Here is an 18621-nt window from a genome sequence, read left to right as displayed (position 1 = left end):
CGCCATATGCCTTCTTCACACTGTAAATGAAAGGACCCAGGAGTGTAACACTGTAAATGACAGGGCCCAGGAGTATAACACTGCAAATAACAGGGCCCAGGAGTTTAACACTGTATGGAGGATGGTGATGGCAGAGGCTATCACAACATTTCAGAAGTATCTAGATGAGCACTTGAATCACCAAGGCCTAGAAGGTGACAGATCATATATTGATATCTGGGAATGATATAAATTGATACTTAATGATCAGTATGGACAAGGTGAACTGAATGGCCTGTATCCGTGCTGTATGACACTTTGACGATATCAGTTGAAGCCTGGGGCAGATCAGTTATGATTGCATTGACACAGGGCAGGCAATCTACTTTTGTCCCTGTTTTGCTGTGTTCCTGTGAGAAGACACTGAGTGATCTTGGCAGTCATTGATGGAGGATTCTAATTCAATGATAAATAATGCAGTGGTGGAACAGCAGAAAAGGACACAGGAAATTCACTCCTTGGTCGAGCAGGCCAGAACTTTATAACTCGGGAGTGCAGGAAGATGAGGGGTGATATTATAGAGGCGTATCATTTCATGCGAGGAATACATAGTATAAATGCACAGTCTTTTCCCCAGAGTAGGGGAATCAAAACCAGAGGCCATGGATTGAAGGTGAGGGGGGTAAGATTGAATAGAAAGGAACGTGAGGGGCAACTTTTTTTTTTTAAATGCAAAGGGTGGTAGGTATATGGAACGAGCTGTGGCCTTTCACAAAATGTTACCTGTGCCCGATATGTAAAGTACTTTGTTTTCCGTCTAGATGTTTCTTGTTACAAACAGGATTGTGGGAATGGTGGCAAATTAATCTGCAGCGCTTCCATTGGAAATGTTATGATGGCAGATTTGAATTTGGTACACAGAAACAAGTATTTAAGCCCTTCCACTCAAACTCCTATGAAAACTGCCTCTCTCTGTCCATGCCCTCCTCCTATCCTCAGCCACTCTCCTTTTCCATAAATTCTCGTTTTCTTGTCGCTCAATTTGCATCTGAGCCCTTTCATCAATGGTTACCTGATTCCTTGGTGTGAAAGGTCCCTTGTTCTCAGTCTATGGATTTCCTGGTAAAAACAGGGATGACAGAGCAGGAAAGTGAACCCTTTAGTAATGTAGTGGTTGCAAAAACAAGGGTGTTTTGTATGGAAGTTACTGCAGAGGAACAGGCCATTCAGCCCAACAACATTGACTTGTTTTATACTGCACACCAACATCCTGCAATGTGGAAGCACTGTGCACTCAGCTGTGTCCTGGGACTGCAGTGAAAGAGGAGACTGGACAAGGAACATCCACACAATCATTCCTCATTCACGAAAAATTACATCAGTTTATCTAAAGATCTGAATTGGAGGCAGCCATATATCTTGGACCATTAAAAATTATGGAGAGTACTGCAACGAGGGAGACAGATGGGACCACTAAACGGTTTGAAAATTAGCATGAGAACATCGTGACTGAGCTCAACACAGAGGAAATAGTGGAACAAGACATAACACATACTGGAAAACAGGGATCATCAGTTATTCACTCAAGCTTCCAAGGATACTGATTCTCATTCTGTACAACCACTTGTCACTCTCTCCTGTTCCCTCATATTCCAGTCCTCATTTCACCAATTGCCCTTTTGATTCTTTATGTCGAATTTTGCTCAGTTTGCATCCTTCCATTCACCAATGTTACCTGCGCTCCTGATATTGAAAGTTGCTTGTTTCCACTTTCTTCAGTCTGACCAACCCAAAATGGCTTTCCATTCCTTCAGCAAACTCTGCCTGAGCCGTTGTATTACTCCAGCATTTTGCTCAAGATTCCAGTAATTGTCGTTCCCGAATCTTGCTCTCATTTTGCCAGGATGGTTGAAGGGGGCAGAATTGACCAGAACATGTGTTTCCGTTTGACCTGCAATGGCCACAGAAGGGAAGATGAATTATTTATGTCCCTGCATAGAAACAGGCCGTTCTGCCCAGCAGCTCCATGATATGTTTTACATTCTACATCAACCTCCTGTAACGTGGCAGCTCTGGACACTCAGCTGTGCGGTGGGACTACAGTAACAGAGAGGACTGGAAAAGGAACATCCACAAAATCATTTGTTTTGCACATTGGTGTCAGTGCTCGAGAACTATCATGAGCAGACACCACATGGGGCCTTGGCAGCTGCAAAACAGCCAAAACTAGAAAATGTTGTTGGGACTTTTGAGTTTAAAGGGAGAGAATGGATAAGCTGTCTATTTTCCCTGGAGCAAGGATAAAACCTGAGTAGTGTCTTTATGGAGGTTTATAAAATTGAGGAATGTTAGTAAGCTGGATAGTCACAATCTCTTTCTCCGGATAAAAGTCATAGGTTTAAGGAGTGACACATTTTTCAGAGTGTGATGAGTATATGGAATGAGCAGCCAGAGGAAGTGGTTGAGGCATGTACTATTATCATGTATTAAAGAAATTTGAAGAGCTACTTGGACAATAAAGACACACAACAAACTGCATATTCTGCAATTCTGACCAAAACTCCAAGTGCTGGAAGAGCTCAGCAGGTCAAGCAGCATTGTGGAGGGAGTGGACAGGTGATGTTTCATGTCAGGCCCCCTCTTCAGACTCAGACCACCATCTGTCCATTCCCTCTACAGATGCTATCTGTCCGGCTGTGTTGCTCCAACACTTCGAGGAACACTTGCTCAGGGATATAGGCAAACCACTGACATGTTGGGCCAAAGTGCATGCTTCCATGCTGTTCAACTCTCTGCCAGCTATGAAAACATTAAATGTGCAGATGAGTAGCTAAGATATATCAGATGCTGCACGGAATGGATTGCAGAGATAAGGAGGAGTAAGACTATAGAGGGAACTGAAAATCATAAGATGTTGTCACTGACCCCTCAAGGTACCACAGAATGTCTCTGTCTGTCTTCCCAGAAAGCCTCTTACTTAATCTCGTACTTTTCAGTTGTTAATATTGCCCAATATGCAACGACTGGTGTTTTTTTTGTCAGAAGTGAAGAATCCTCTATTCTTGCTTTGCAACCGGCATCTCACAAACATGATATCAGGAATGGGTAAAAATGATTGAAGGAGTGAGTCCATTGGATCGTCAATGGAACCGAAAGCTGGAAAGAATTATTTAGAATTCACCACACAGGAATGTCCAGTTCAGGCCAAAATCACAGCCATGCCATGTGCCCATCCCAGCTTGCTGCAATCACGCAATTCTGTTCCTGTCAAAATTAACATCATCGTTCCTAACATTACGTACTTTACAACACTCTCATCGCTCAGTGTCCAACATTAATAGTGAGTGTTCCTGGGGAGGGATGTACCTTTTCTCTGGATGTTTATTATCCAATCCATTCTATATATTATATTCCAGTACACAGAGGGCCAACATTAGCTCACTGCTGGTGTGGGAGAAAATTATCCTGCAGATGATGCCTCTCTCACACTCATGTCCTCTGATTCACCATCTCTGCTCACTGTGCACCAGCCCCCCACTCCCTCTCCTGCCTTACCCAGCTGTGCTCCTCCCAAAACAAGGCATCTTAGACAGGCACGGATCGAGAGAATGGGTTTAAACCGGGCAAACGGAACTTAATGAAAAACAATGCCATCGGACAAAGTCAGCATGGATTTACAAAAGGCAAATAATGTCTGACGAATCTTATAGAATTTTTCGAGGATGTAACTAGTAGAGTGGATAAGGGAGAACCAGTCGATGTGTTGTATCTGGACTTTCAGAAGGCCTTCGTCAAGGTCCCACATAGGAGATTGGTGTACAAACTTAAAGCACACGGTATTGAGGGTTCAATGTTGAGGTGGATAGAAAATTGGTTGGCGGACAGGAAGCAAAGAGTAGGGATAAACGGGTCCTTTTCGGAATGGCAGGCAGTGACTAGTGGGGTACCGCAAGGCTCAGTGCTGGGACCCCAGTTATTTACAGTGTATATTAATGATTTGGACGAGGGAATTGAATGCAACATCTCTAAGTTTGCGGATGACACGAAGCTGGGTGGCAGTGTTAGCTGCGAGGAGGATGCTAGGAGGCTGCAGAGTGACTTGGATAGATTAGGCGAGTGGGCAAATGCATGGCAGATGCAATATAATGTGGATAAATGTGAGGTTATCCACTTTGGCGGCAAGAACAGGAAAGCAGAGTATTACCTGAATGGTGACCGATTAGGAGAAGGGGAGATGCAACGTGACCTGGGTGTCATGGTGCACCAGCCATTGAAAGCAAGCGTGCAGGTGCAGCAGGCAGTGAAGAAAGCGAATGGTATGTTGGCATTCATAGCAAGAGGATTTGAGTTTAGAAGCAGGGACTGCAGTTGTACAGGGCATTGGTGAGACCGCACCTGGAGTATTGTGTGCAGTTTTGGTCTCCTAATCTGAGGAAAGACGTTCTTGCCTTAGAGGGAGTACAGAGAAGGTTCACCAGATTGATCCCTGGGATGGCGGGACTTTCATATGAAGAAAGACTGGATAGACTAGGCTTGTACTCGCTGGAATTTAGAAGACTGAGGGGGGATCTTATGGAAACATATAAAATTCTTAAGGGGTTGGAGAGGCTAGATGCGGGAAGATTGTTCCCGATGTTGGAGTCCAGAACCAGGGGTCACAGCTTAAGGATAAGGGGGAAGTCTTTTAGGACCGAGATGAGAAAACATTTCTTCACACAGAGAGTGGTGAGTCTGTGGAATTCTCTGCCACAGAAGATAGTTGAGGCCAGTTCATTGGCTATATTTAAGAGGGAATTAGATGTGGCCCTTGTGGCTAAAGGGATCGGGGGTATGGAGAGAAGGTTACAGGTTACTGAGCTGGATGATCAGCCATGATCATATTGAATGGCGGTGCAGGCTCAAAGGGCCGAATGGCCTACTCCTGCACCTATTTTCTATGTTTCTATGTAATGCGAGGTTAAGCACTTGTATGAAGTATGAAAAGGCAGTAGAAATCAAAAGTGGGTGGAGTGCAGACAGATCGAGATGTTCTTGTGCATGAGACACCTGACAGTCGACATGAAGGTGCGACAAACGTCAGGAAGGTAAGCAGCACATTGGGATTTATTGCAAGCGGGGTTGGAGATGAAAATACAGTTTAAGTTTAAGTGCGATGTTGGTCTCGTTATTTAAGAGTACATTTGCATTCAAAATAGCCCAGAAGAGATTAACTCACCTAATTTCAGGGATAAAGCTTTTATACTACCACAAATGTCTAAAAGTGTTGGGTTGTGTTGTTTGGAGTTGACAAGGATGCGGGATGAGGGGTGAGCCACACACGGTCCCACAGCGGCAGAACAGTGTAGTTGTTGGGACAGAGTCAGAGATAAACAGCATGGAAACAGGACCTTTGAGTGCACACCAAGCATCCTTTAAAAAAGAAATCCTACCCTCAACTATGTTATTCTCCCCCATTTTATCTTTGGGCTTGCTTTGTTTTTCACTAATATTGTTTTTATTAATGAACTGAAAATGTATTTGTTTTTATGTTATCGTTTAGACGTATTATGGTACTGCAAATAAGAATTTCATTGCTCCATTTCGGTAAATATATTACAATCTCTCTCTTCTCCCTCCTCCCTTCTCCTATTCCCCCATCCTCTCCCCCCACCCCCTTTCCCGCTGCCTCTTCCCATTCTGCCCACCCAAATTGCTCCATTCACCACAACACAGAACAATGTAAAAGATAGAATTAAAAGAAAGTACCATCAATGATGTTTTGGGAGCTGAGAAGACACCCACAAGATCAAAGGGAGAATGTGTAAATTCCACACAGTCAGCACCCGAGGTCTCGTTCGATGCCAGATGATGGGAGAGCCGAGGCAGCAGCTCTACTAGCTGCACCACTGTGAGATGTTTTGAACAAGACTATTTAAGAGGGGAATTATTGAAAAGGGCAGCAAGAATAAATCAGGGAGCTACAGAACAGTGGGCCCGATATCAGTGGCGCAGAGGTTATTTGAGAGAAGTTGGAGGGACTGGATCTACACCATTTGGACAGGCATGGACATTCTCAAGGGGAGGGTGAGTGCTGTGCATGTTGGCACCAATGACATTAGGAAAATGGAAGAGGTCCCGCAAAATGAATATACGTAGTTAGGCAAATGGTTCAAAAGCAGGACCTCCAGTACCATGTGCTAATGACGGCAAGTACAAGAAATTTGGACAGATAAATGTGTGGCTGAGGAGTTGTTGCAGACAGAAAGCAAAGAGTGGGGATAAATGGGTCCCTTTCAGAATGGCAGGCAGTGACTAGTTGGGTACCGCAAGGCTCGGTGTTGGGACTGCAGTTATTTACAATATACATCAATGACTTGGATGAAGGGATTAAAAGTACCATTAGCAAATTTGCCGATGATACAAAGCTAGGTGGCAGTGTGAACTGTGAGGAAGATGCTATGAGGTTGCAGGGTGACTTGGACACGTTGTGTGAGTGGGCGGATGCATGGCGGATGCATGGCAGATGCAGTTTAATGTAGATAAGTGTGAGGTTATCCACTTTGGTGGTATGAATAGGAAGGCAGATTATTATTTGAATGGTGTCAAGTTAGGAAAAGGGGACGTACAACGTGATCTGGGTGTCTTAGTGCATCAGTCACTGAAAGGAAGCATGCAGGTACAGCAGGCAGTGAAGAAAGCCAATGGAATGTTGGCCTTCATAACAAGAGGAGTTGAGTATAGGAGCAAAGAGGTCCTTCTGCAGATGTACAGGGCCCTAGTGAGACCGCACCTGGAGTACTGTGTGCAGTTTTGGTCTCTAAATTTGAGGAAGGATATTCTTGCCATTGAGGGCGTGCAGCGTAGGTTTACTAGGTTAATTCCCGGAATGGCGGGACTGTCATATGTTGAAAGACTGGAGCGACTAGGTTTGTATACACTGGAATTTAGAAGGATGAGAGGGGATCTTATCGAAACGTATAAGATTATTAAGGGGTTGGACATGTTAGAGGCAGGAAACATGTTCCCAATGTTGGGGGAGTCCAGAACCAGGGGCCACAGTTTAAGAATAAGGGGTAGGCCATTTGGAACAGAGATGAGGAAAAACTTTTTTAGTCAGAGAGTTATGAATCTGTGGAATTCTCTGCCTCAGAGGGCAGTGGAGGCCAATTCTCTGAATACATTCAAGAGAGAGCTAGATAGAGCTCTTAAGGATAGCGGAGTCAGGAGGTATGGGGAGAAAGCAGGAACGGGGTACTGATTGAGAATGATCAGCCATGATCACATTGAATGGCGGTGCTGGCTCGAAGGGCCGAATGGCCTACTCCTGCACCTATTGTCTATTGTCTATTGGTAGGGATTTAGATTTATGAACCATTGGAATCTCTTCTGGGGCAGAGGTGATCCATACAAGAAGGACGGGTTACACTTGAACTGGAGACCAACCAATATCCTGACAGGAAAGTTTGCTGCTGGTAATCGGGTGGGTTCAAATTAAAATTGCTGGGTGGAGGGGGGGGAAGGAGTTCATTGCAGAACTGAGAGAACTGAGGCAGGTGAGTGGCTGGAACTCGGTATGGAAGGTGATAAAGAAAGCTCACTAGGCGGGATAGCACAGCAGGAAGCAACGTAGGACTGTTGTGAATTTGTGGAATCACCCACAGATTTGTGAATTTGTGGAATCACCCAGAGAGCAAAGAATTTGTGAATTTGTGGAATTCTCTGCCACAGAAGGTAGTGGAGGCAAATTCACTGGAATAATTGAAAAGAGTTAGATAGAGCTCTTGGGGCTAGTGGAATCAAAGGCTATGGGGAGAAGGCAGGCATGGGTTAGAGTGATAGAGTGATATATTGTGGAAACAGGCTCTTCAGCCTAACTCGCCCACACCGACCAACAATGTCCCAGCTACCCTAGTCCCACTTGCCTGCACTTGGTCCATAACCCTCCAAACCTGTCATATCCATGTACCTGTCCAACTGTTTCTTAAACGATGGGCTTGGTCCAGCCTCAACTACCTCCTCTGGCAGCTTGTTCCACACACCCACCACCCTCTGCGTGAAAAAATAACTGTTCAGATTCCTATTAAATCTTTTCCACTTCAGCTTGAGCCTATGTCCTCTGGTCCTCGATTCCCCTACTCTGGGTAAAAGACTGTGCATCGACCCAATCTATTCCTCTCATGATTTTGTGTACCTCTATAAGATCCCTCATCCTCCTATGCTCCATGGAACAAAGACCCAGCTTATTCAACCTCCCCCTTTAGCTCACACCCTCTAGTCCTGGCAACATCCTCTGAACCCTTTCAAGCTTGACAATATCTTTCCAATAACATGGTGCCCAGAACTGAACACAATATTCTAAATGCAGTCTCACCAAGGTCTTCTTCAACTGCAACATGACCTCCCAACTTCTATACTCAATACTCTGACTGATGAACGCCAAAGTGTCAAAAGCCTTTTTGACTACTTTATCTACCTGCGACTCGACTTTCAAGGAACCATGCACTTGTACTCCTAGATCCCTCTGCTCTACAACACTAGCCAGAGGCTTACCATTTACTGTGTAGGTCCTGCTTTTGTTCGACAACCTAAAATGCAACACCTCACACTTCTCTGTATTAAATTCAATCAACCATTCCTCCACCCACGTGGCCAATCATTCCAAATCCTGCTGCAATCATTCACAACCATCTTCACTATCTGCAAAACCACTAACTTTTGTATCATCAGCAAACTTGCTGATCTTGTCCTGTATGTTCTCATCCAAATTATTGACTTAGATGACAAACAGTAACGGGCCGAGCACCGAACCCTGTGGCACACCACCAGTCACAGGCCTCCATTCTGAGAAGCAACTTTCCACCATCACCCTATGCTTCCTGATTACTGCTTACTTCCGGGTTACTGATTGTGGATGATCAGCCATGATCCCAATGAATGGCGGTGCAGGCTCAAAGAGCCGAATGGCCTACTCCTGCACCTATTTTCTATGTTTCTTTGTTTCTATTGAATTGCATCTATTTAATGGGAGAGGCCTGATGGGCAAGACTTGGATAGGTACATGCGACTGGGACATTTTAAACATTACAAAAACATCGCTAAGCAAGGTACAGAACTGGCAGCTTAATGATCTCGGGTACAGGTGCGAGAGGTACAAGATAGAGGTGGGGGTAAAAGAGGAGGGGATGGTGCTCGATTGATTAAGAAGAATGTCACAGCAGTAATCAGATGACATTTCTGATGGGTCTTGCAATGAGGTTATAGGGGTGGAGCTGAGAAATAAAAAACAGATGATTAGCTTGTTGGGAGTGTAATAGAGGCCCTTAAATAGTCAACGGGAATTATAAGAACAAATGTGCAAGGAGATTTCCGACAGCTGATTAATAGGGTCACCACCATCGGCAATTTTAACTTTCCCAATATAGACTGGGACTGACAGAGTGTCAAGGGCTGCGATGGGATGGAATTTGTCAAATGAATTCAGGAAAGTTTCTTTAGGTAATACAGTGCATTCAGAAAGTATTCAGACCCCTTCAGTTCTTCTACATTGTGCTCTGTTACAGCCTTATTTTAAAATTGATTAAATTCACTTTTGTTATCATCAATCTACACACAATACCCCAGAATAAAAAAGCGAAAACAGGTGTTTTGAATTTTTTTTAAAGTAATTTGAAAAGAAATAACTGAAATATCATATTTACATAAGTATTCAGACCCTTTTCTATGACACTCAAAATTGAGCTTTTGTTCATTCTATTTCTATTGATTATCCTTGAGGTGTTTCTACAACTTGACTGGAGTCCACCAGTGGTAAATTAAATTGATTGGACATGACTTGGAAAGGCACCCACCTATCTACATAAGGTCCCACAGTTGAAAATGCATGTCAGGGTAAAAATCAAGCCATGAAGACGATGGAATTGTCCATAGATGTCCGAGACAGGATTGTGTTGAGACATATCTGGGGAAGGGTATAAAACAATTTCTGCAGAATTGCAGGTCCCAAAGAGCATAGTGTCCTCCATCATTCTTAAATGGAAGAACTTTGGAACCACCAAGACGCTTCATAGAGCTGGCTGCCCGGCCAAACTAAGCAATCAGGAGAGAAGGGCCTTGGTCAGGGAGGTGACCAAGAACCCAATAGTCACTCTAACAGAGCTCCAGAGTTCCTCTGTAAAGATGGGAGAATTTTCCAGAAGGACAACTATATCTGCAGCACTCCACCAATCAGACCTTTATGGTGGAATGGCCAGACGGAAGCCACTCCTCAGTAAAAGGCACATGATAGCCCGCTTGGAGTTTGCCAAAAGGCACCTAAAACACTCTCAGACCATGAGAAACATGATTCTCTAGTCTGATGAAACCAAGATTGAAATCTTTGGCCTGAATGTCAAGCGGCACCGCTCATCACCTGACCAATACCATATCTACGGTGAAGCATGGTGGTGGCAGCATCATGCTGTGGGGATGTTTTTCAGTGGCAGGAACTGGGAGACTAGTCAGGTTCGAGGGAAAGATGAATGGAGCAAAGTACAGAGAGATCCTTGATGAAAACCTGCTCCAGAGCGTTCTGGACCTCCGATTGGGGCGGGCGTTTATGATTAAAAAATGAATTAAATCCATTTTAAAATAAGGCTCTAACGTAGAAAATGTGGAAAAAGTGAAGGGGTCTGAATACTTTCTGAATGCACTGTATGTAGAGGCCACTATTGGAGAGGGCAAAGCTTGATCTTCTCTTTGGAAATTGGGACAGGCAAGTGTCTGAAATGTCAGTGGATGAGCGTTTTAGGGCCAGTGACCAGTTCTGTTAGCTTTAAAATAGTTATGGATAAAGAGACGGTGGGCCCACAGTTAAAATTCTAAATTGGGACTAGTGTAACTTTGATGGTATGAGACAGGTACTTGCTCAAGTTGATGGAGTAGGTTGTTTGCAGGCAAAGGAACATCTGGAAAGTGGGATGCTTTTAAAAGTGTGATGGCATGAGCTCAGAGCATGCATGTTCCAATTCGAGCAAAGGGCAAGGCAGGTGGGAGTAACGAAGCCTGCATGATCAGAGAAATTGAGCCTCTTGTCTGGAAAAAGGAGGCATGGAACTTGCATAGGCAGCTGGGATCAAGTGTAACCCTGGAGAAGTTTTGGGAAAATCAGGAGGGCAAAACATAAGGAAATAATATTAAGGAAAATCCAGAGAGATTTTATGTACATTAAGATAAAGAGGGTCAATAGAGAGAGAATAGGGTCCTCCAGAAACCAAAATGGTTATCTCCGTGTGCTGCAGGAGATGGGCAAGGTCCTCAGTTAGGACAGTCTGTAATATGGTTGAAGAGGTGCTGGATCTCCTAAGGTAATTGAAAGTACATAAATCTCCTGCACCTGATCAGACATATCCGAGAATACCGTAGGTAGCTTGAGAAGAATTGCAGGATCCCTGGCTGAGATATATGAATCATCATTAGGCACGGGTGAGGTGCCGCACGAGTGGAGGGTGGCTAATGTTGTGCCCCTATTTAAGAAGGGCTGCAAGGAATAGCCTGGGAACTGTAGACCAGGAAGCCTAACATCTGTGGTTGGCAAATTACTGGGAAGGATTCTGAGATAAGACACACATGCATTTGGATTAGGCTTGTATACACTGGAATTTAGAAGGATGAGAGGAGGTCTTATCGAAACGTATAACATTATTAAGGGGTTGGACACGTTAGAGACAGGAAACATGTTCCCAATGTTGGGGAAGTCCAGAACAAGGGGCCACAGTTTAAGAATAAGGGGTAGGCCATTTAGAACTGAGATGAGGAAAAACTTTTTCAGTCAGAGAGTTGTGAATCTGTGGAATTCTCTGCCTCAGAAGGCAGTGGAAGCCAATTCTCTGAATGCATTCAAGAGAGAGCTGGATAGAGCTCTTAAGGATAGCGGAGTCAGGGGGTATGGGGAGAAGGCAGGAACGGGGTACTGATTGAGAACGGTGCTGGCTCGAAGGGCCAAATGGCCTCCTCCTGCACCTATTGTCTATTGCCTATTGTCTATTGACATGGGCTGATTAGAGTTACACAGCGTGGAAACAGGCCTTTCAGTCCAACTTCCCCACGTCGACCCATATGCCCCATGAACACTAATCCTACCTGCCTGGATTTGGCCCAAATCCTTCCAAACCTATCCTTCTACCTGTTCAAATGTTTATTAAATGTTATGACAGTACCTGCTTCAACTACCTCCTCTGGCAGGTTGTTCCATATATCTACTACCTTTTGATGTAAAATGTTTTTTTTTTTAAAGTGAGTGGGGAAAGATTTATCAGGAACCTAACTCCTCTGATTCTTGACTGATTTGGAATAGTCAGCATGGTTTTGCATATGGGAGATTCTAAATACAAATCTAATTGAGTTATTTGAAGAAGCAACCAAAAATGTAATTGACATTTGTCTATATAGTTTTCAGCAAGGAATTTGGTCAGGTTGTGCATATTTGGCTGCTCTGGAAGGGAGTGCTGGATCGAGAATTGGCTTCATGGAAGAAAGCTGAAGGTGATGGTGGAAAGTAGTTTTTCAGACTGGAGGATTGTGACTAGTGGAGCGCCTCAGGGATCGGTGCTGAGTCCATATCTGTTAGTGGTTTACATCAATGATTTGGATGAGAATGCACAAGTCATGAATTGCAAGTTTGCAGATGACACTAAAGTGAGTGCTATTGAAGATAGCAACAATGGTGACCAAAATTCACAACAGGATCTTGATCAGCTATGTAATTGGGCTGAGGAATGGTTAATGGAATTTAATGCAGATAGGAGCAAGGCATCATTGCATTTTGGAAAGTCAAACTAGGGGAGTATCTTCACAGAGAATGGCAGGGCCGTGGGGAGTGTTGTAGGGCAGAGGGATCTTGAAAGTGCAGCGACAGCCACAACTGATTTCTTGGAACTTGCCTGCGCCTCCATCTTATCTGTCCCTCTCTTCCCCTCTCCTTCCCAGTTCTCCCTCTATCTTCCTGTCTCCACCTATATCCTTCCTTTGTCCCGCCCTCCTGACATCAGTCTGAAGAAGGGTCTAGGCCCGAAACGTCACCCATTCCTTCTCTCCCGAGATGCTGCCTGACCTGCTGAGTTACTCCAGCATTTTGTGAATAAATACCTTTGAAGTGCAGGTGCTCAGTTCGCTCAAAGTGGCCGCACAGGTAGATAATGTGGTCAAGAAGCCTTTAGGTACATTGGCCTTCATCAATGAGTATAAAAATTGGGATGTTATGTTAACAGTTGTACAAGTTGTTGGTGAGGCCCAATTTGAAGTATTGTGTTCAGTTTTGGTCACCCTGTTAGAGGAAGGATATTGTTAAGCTGAAAAGAATGCAAAGAAGATCTATGAAGATGTTGCCAGGACATGAGGGCCTGAGCTATAGGGTGACAAAGATAAATTGCAATGCTTCAAGAAGACAGAATGGGATAGGGAAAGGTTGAGTGCTTAAAATGTTTAAGCTCTTCATGCATTATAATAATTCTGTGCTTCAAAGAAGGTTGAAACTGAGCATGCGTAGCTGACACTGCAGTTTACTTTAGTCAGATTCTGTTCTCTGTTGTCAAAGGATAAATCGCAATCATAAAGCAATAAAATAAGGTTGAAAGGGTAACAGGATATTTGCTTATCTGTAATGGTGTAGAATTGGGCTGTGTTTATTCTGCTGTGCTTTCGGAAGTGCGCGATGTATAGTTGTTATAAGACCATTTGGAGGAAGGAAAACCTCTAAAGTGTTTGCCCTGGTAAACCAAACATCAAAAGGAAAATCTGTACATAAGAAGCAGATGATTTTTTTTGTTCGTTGAGCAATCTCTTAAAATTGCTCCAAGTGATCACTGTATTTGGCGCTTTTGAATAAAGTCTTGGTTGTATTGCTAGGTCTTTGTGTTGTGTTTTAAAGTTTTCTTTAACAAGGGGGAGCTGGGCAGGCTAGGGCTTTATTACTTTGAGTTCAGAAGGCTAAGAGGTGATCATATGAAGGTGAATACATTATCGTCTATCTCGTCTGAGCATTTGACAGCACTGGGCCTCCACTCGCCGGAGTTTAGAAAGTTGAGGGGGGACCTCATTGAAAATTACAGAATAATGAAAGGCATAGATAGAATGGATGTGGAAAGCATGTTTCCACTGGTGGGAGAGTTTCGGACCAGAGGTTATAGCCACAGAATGAAAGGGCACTCTTTTAGAAACGAGGTAAGGAGGTAGAGATCAGTCATGATTGAATGGGGAGTGGTCTCGATTGACTAAATGGCCCAATTCTACTCGTGTAACTTGCAAACTTTTATCCTGAGTAGGGAAATCAAGAACCAGATGGACTTAAGTTTAATGTGAGAGGGAAAAGATTCAATAGAAATCTGAGGGCAGCATTTTCATACAGAACGAGCTGCCAGAGGAGGAGGTTAAGACAGGTGCTGTAAAAACATTTAAAAGACATTTGGACAGGTACTTGGATAAGAAAGGTTTAGAGGGATATGGGTCACATTCTGGCAGGTGAGACTAGCGTAGATAGGAAATTTGGTCTGGATAGGCTAGTTGAACTGAAGAGCCTGTTTCTGTGCAGTACGACTCTAGGTCGGATAAGAGATAGTCAGCATTGCTTTGTCCATGGGAAATCTTATTTCACAAACCTGACAAGTATATTTCGAAGATGAGGGCAGGACAGTGAGCAGGGCAATTTACATGGACTCTAGAACACCATTGACAAGTTGCCATATGGTAGACTAGCGTGGAAGGTTAGATCACATGGAATCCAAGCCAAGCTAGACAATTCGATTCAAGATTGGCTTGGAGGAAGCAGTCAATGTGTAGTTTTGGAGCACTGGTTTTCTCATTGGAGGCCTGTGACCAGTGGAGTGATGCAGAAGCCGGTGCTGTTTCCACTGTTGTTTGTTATCTACATTAATAAATTGGATGACAGTGTAGCTAAATTTGTTGGTGAATTTGCAAATTATGGTAATTACACAATAATTGTTCAGGCACATTCAGGGTGAGCATGGCGATGCTGGAATTCTCCACCCTGGAGGTTAAATTGTTGATGATAAAGAGGTCACAGGTCAGTTTTTCAATGATCAGGGAATGAAAAGCTATGTACACTTGGCACAGCAGAGGATTTGAGGAGTGGAGCAAATTGGCTCTGGTCACATTACATTATGGAGCAGGTTTGAGGAGACAGGTGGCCTACTCTCACTTCTACCCTTTTACACCACAATAACAAAAGGGACAGAGTGCTTTGGGAGGTGATTCTAGGGAAGAGGGTCTAATCTGCCATGTCTGGATGATCTAAATTCAAAGAGATAAAGGAAGAGGTGAGATCTTAATGACGAGTAAGCAAGACAAAACACACACCCATCTTCCAGTCCCAGCTCCCTCTTACCTCAGCCTTCCGTGTGTCTGTTGCTCTAATGTTCCCTGTGGCCTTTCACCAGACCTTGCCTCTGTCTCTGACATGTAGAGCCCATTGTTCTCGCTCTATCCGCTTCCTGAAACAAACACGACATCAGTCAGGGACGCGACAAATCTGGCTGCTGGAACTTTAATGAATGTTGGAATACAAAGAGGCATGCAGCACCACAAGTCCCCTTTAATTTTTCCGCTCTCACATTAAACCTACAGACCCTAGTTTCAGAACTTCACCCGATCTGTGCTCACGTGATTTTATAAACAGGTCATCCCCTGAGTTTCTTCACTCCATGGAAATCAATCCCAGCCTGTCCAGCCTCTCCTTCTCACTCAAACCCTCCAATCCAGGTAATCCATCAATCTATGTTGCATCTTTTGCGGTTTACTAACACCCTTCCTGTAGCAGGGTGATCAGAACTGTACATATCACAGCAGGTGTGGTCTCCCCATGTCTTGTACATTGAGACAGGATGTTGCAGAGCGGACTAGAGACAGATGACCTCTGGTGCTGTCTGCACCCCCTTTACCTCCCTGGCCAGGCTCAGTCTCCCAGCTACAACCCCCTCCATGTCTCCCTCCTAATCTCCCCCTCCCCAGTTCCAATCCCAATGCCCCTCTGTGTCTGCCTCACGTGTCCTAAACCCTCACCATCCCCTCTGCCCCCCCCCCTCGATCCTGTGCCCATCCCCCTGCCCCCTCCCCACCCGCTCCACTCCCATAACCCTTGCTATCTCCTCTCCATCCTCCTTGTTACCCCTGCGCAACCATCCTCCCCTCCAGCCCCATGCCCTCCCTCCCACCCACCCTGCCTACACCCCTCACTGCCCGTCCTTCTCCCACCCCACTCTCCCCCCACCGCTACGCCCTTCTCTCCTTCTCAGACCCCACCCTGCGCCACTCGGCCCCACCTGTCGTCTCTCCCCGCTCCATCCTCCGTCCCCTCGGGCGCTCCCTCGCTCTCCGACCGTTAAACCGCCATCCTCGCGCAGTTCGCGGTCGCCATGACGGCATGACGTGGGGCGGGGCTCGCGATCCACCTGACGGCGTGACGTGGGGCGGGGCTTGCGATCCACCTGACGGCGTGGCGTAAACGGGGCGGGGCTCGCGATCCACCTGACGGCGTGACGTCGTTTAGACTCACGGTCTCCATAACGACGTGACGTAAACAGAGGTCGCGGTCCACCTGACCCTGGTTGATTCTGATTCTGGTTGATTACTGCGCAAACACCTCATAAGTGGTGATCTCGCGCAGGTGCGAGTGAGTAGAGGAATGATTAAATTTTGAAGTGGGCCTTTTTGACCGGAGGGCTGGACTCACGGTCTCCCTGACGACGTGACCTAAACAGTCGTCGCGGTCCACCTGACGGCGTGACGTGGGGCGGGGCTCACGGTCTCCCTGACGACGTGACCTAAACAGTCGTCGCGGTCCACCTGACGGCGTGACGTGGGGCGGGGCTCACGGTCTCCCTGACGACGTGACGTAAACAGTCGTCGCGGTCCACCTGACGGCGTGACGTGGGGCTGGACTCAGGACCACCTGAGGGCGAGACGTCTTGGGAATCTTATAGAAACGTACAAAATTCTTAAGGGGTTGGACAGGCTAGATGCAGGAAGATTGTTCCCCATGTTGGGGAAGTCCAGAACAAGGGGTCACAGTTTAAGGATAAGGGGGAAGTCTTTTAGGACCGAGATGAGAAAGTTTTTTTTCACACAGAGAGTGGTGAATCTGTGGAATTCTCTGCCACTGAGGTAGTTGAGGCCAGTTCATTGGCTATATTTAAGAGGGAGTTAGATGTGGCCCTTGTGGCTAAAGCGATCAGGGGGTATGGAGAGAAGGCAGGTACGGGATACTGAGTTGGATGATCAGCCATGATCATATTGAATGGCGGTGCAGGCTCGAAGGGCCGAATGGCCTGCTCCTGCACCTATGTTCTATGTTTCTATGAATCCCGCGGGCTACCTGACGCGTGACATAGAGGGGAAATCCAATGGCTACCTGACACGTGACGTAGAGGGAATCCCGCCAGGAGCCTGGCCTCCGCCCCTTAGAGAGATCGGGGCAGTGAGGAGCGGTGGGGGGGGGGCAGCTCCACCAGCCGAGTGCCCACATGGTCCTCATGTGCACCAGTGTGTAACCGCCAGCTGTGTGTCCACTGGATCCCAGTGTCCCCAGTCATGGATATGTACTGCCAAAGTCCCATCACCTGTGTGTCCACAGGGTCCTCATGTTCACCTACTCTTTACAACGGTGAACTGAAGACCGTTGGGCGGGTGGCTGCTGGGAGCAAGTCCGACCCTGTGTCTGGATCTATGAACACAGGAGCTTTGTAGATGCTACAGGATTCCACAACCTCGCCTGTGAGTGGACGGTGGTCTTACTGTGTCAGTGGGTGCCCGGACATAGAAGCTGAGTTTTGCTCGCCCGCCCGTCTCCCTGAAATCTCAGCCGCTCACCAGCCGCACGTTCCTGCGGAAGTCTGAAGAAGGGTCTCGATCCGAAACGTCACCTATTCCTTCTCTCCGGAGATGCGGCCTGTCCCGTTGAGTTACTCCAACAGTAGTGGTTCCGAAAGGGGACAACATAGTGAGATTGTGTGGAGACTACAATGTGGCCATCCAACCAGGCAGTAGATGATGAACAGTATCCAATACCAACCTCACAAGATTTATACGCTGAACTTGCTGGTTCCAAGGTATTCTCTAAGCTAGATCTGTCACATGCATATGCTCAGCTAAATGTTGATCGTAAGAGCCAGCTGTACCTCAAGATAAACACACACGTGGGGCTGTATTCCCACACAAAACCACCCTTTGGTGTGAAGTCAGCACCAAAAATCTTCCAAGCTACAATGGACAAAATTCCGCAAGGGACATGACATTGTTTGAGCAATCAAGATGACTTGCTGATTGCAACTGTTACTGAGGAGGAGAATCTGGAGATACTCGGTGAAGTGTTGAAAAAGCTTGGTGATCACAATATAAAGTTGAAAAGAAGCAAATGTGCATTCTTACAGACCGAAGTAGTGTATCTTGGTTTGAAAGCGGATCAACATGGACTACAACCAGTGAAGGAAAAGATTGAAGCTGCAGCAAATGCACCAACACCACAGAATATATCTCAACTCCGCTCCTTCCTGGGTATAGTACAGTATTACTCATGCTTCTTACCCGAGTGAGCAACAAAGCTAGCTCCTCTTCACAAGTTGTTGAACAAGGATAAAAAATGGCAATGGTCCAAAGAGCAACAAAATGCTTATGATG

The 18621-nt window shown here is 45.6% G+C and overlaps 1 long non-coding RNA gene across 1 annotated transcript; it reads right to left on the bottom strand.

Moving 5' to 3' along the window:
• Positions 1-1754: 1754 nt before the first annotated feature.
• LOC144590110 (uncharacterized) lies at positions 1755-16367 on the bottom strand. The gene is made up of 4 exons (XR_013546174.1): positions 16269-16367; positions 15335-15440; positions 5725-5849; positions 1755-1930 (listed from the first exon to the last, which is right to left on the bottom strand). It is a non-coding gene; the product is annotated as an uncharacterized LOC144590110 (long non-coding RNA).
• Between the last annotated feature and the right edge of the window lie 2254 nt (positions 16368-18621).

This window comes from Rhinoraja longicauda, unplaced genomic scaffold (assembly GCF_053455715.1).
Source record: "Rhinoraja longicauda isolate Sanriku21f unplaced genomic scaffold, sRhiLon1.1 Scf000137, whole genome shotgun sequence".
Classification (NCBI taxonomy): Eukaryota; Metazoa; Chordata; class Chondrichthyes; order Rajiformes; family Arhynchobatidae; genus Rhinoraja; species Rhinoraja longicauda.
Note: the sequence above shows the minus strand (reverse complement) of the source record. Positions and strands in the feature narration are given on the sequence as shown.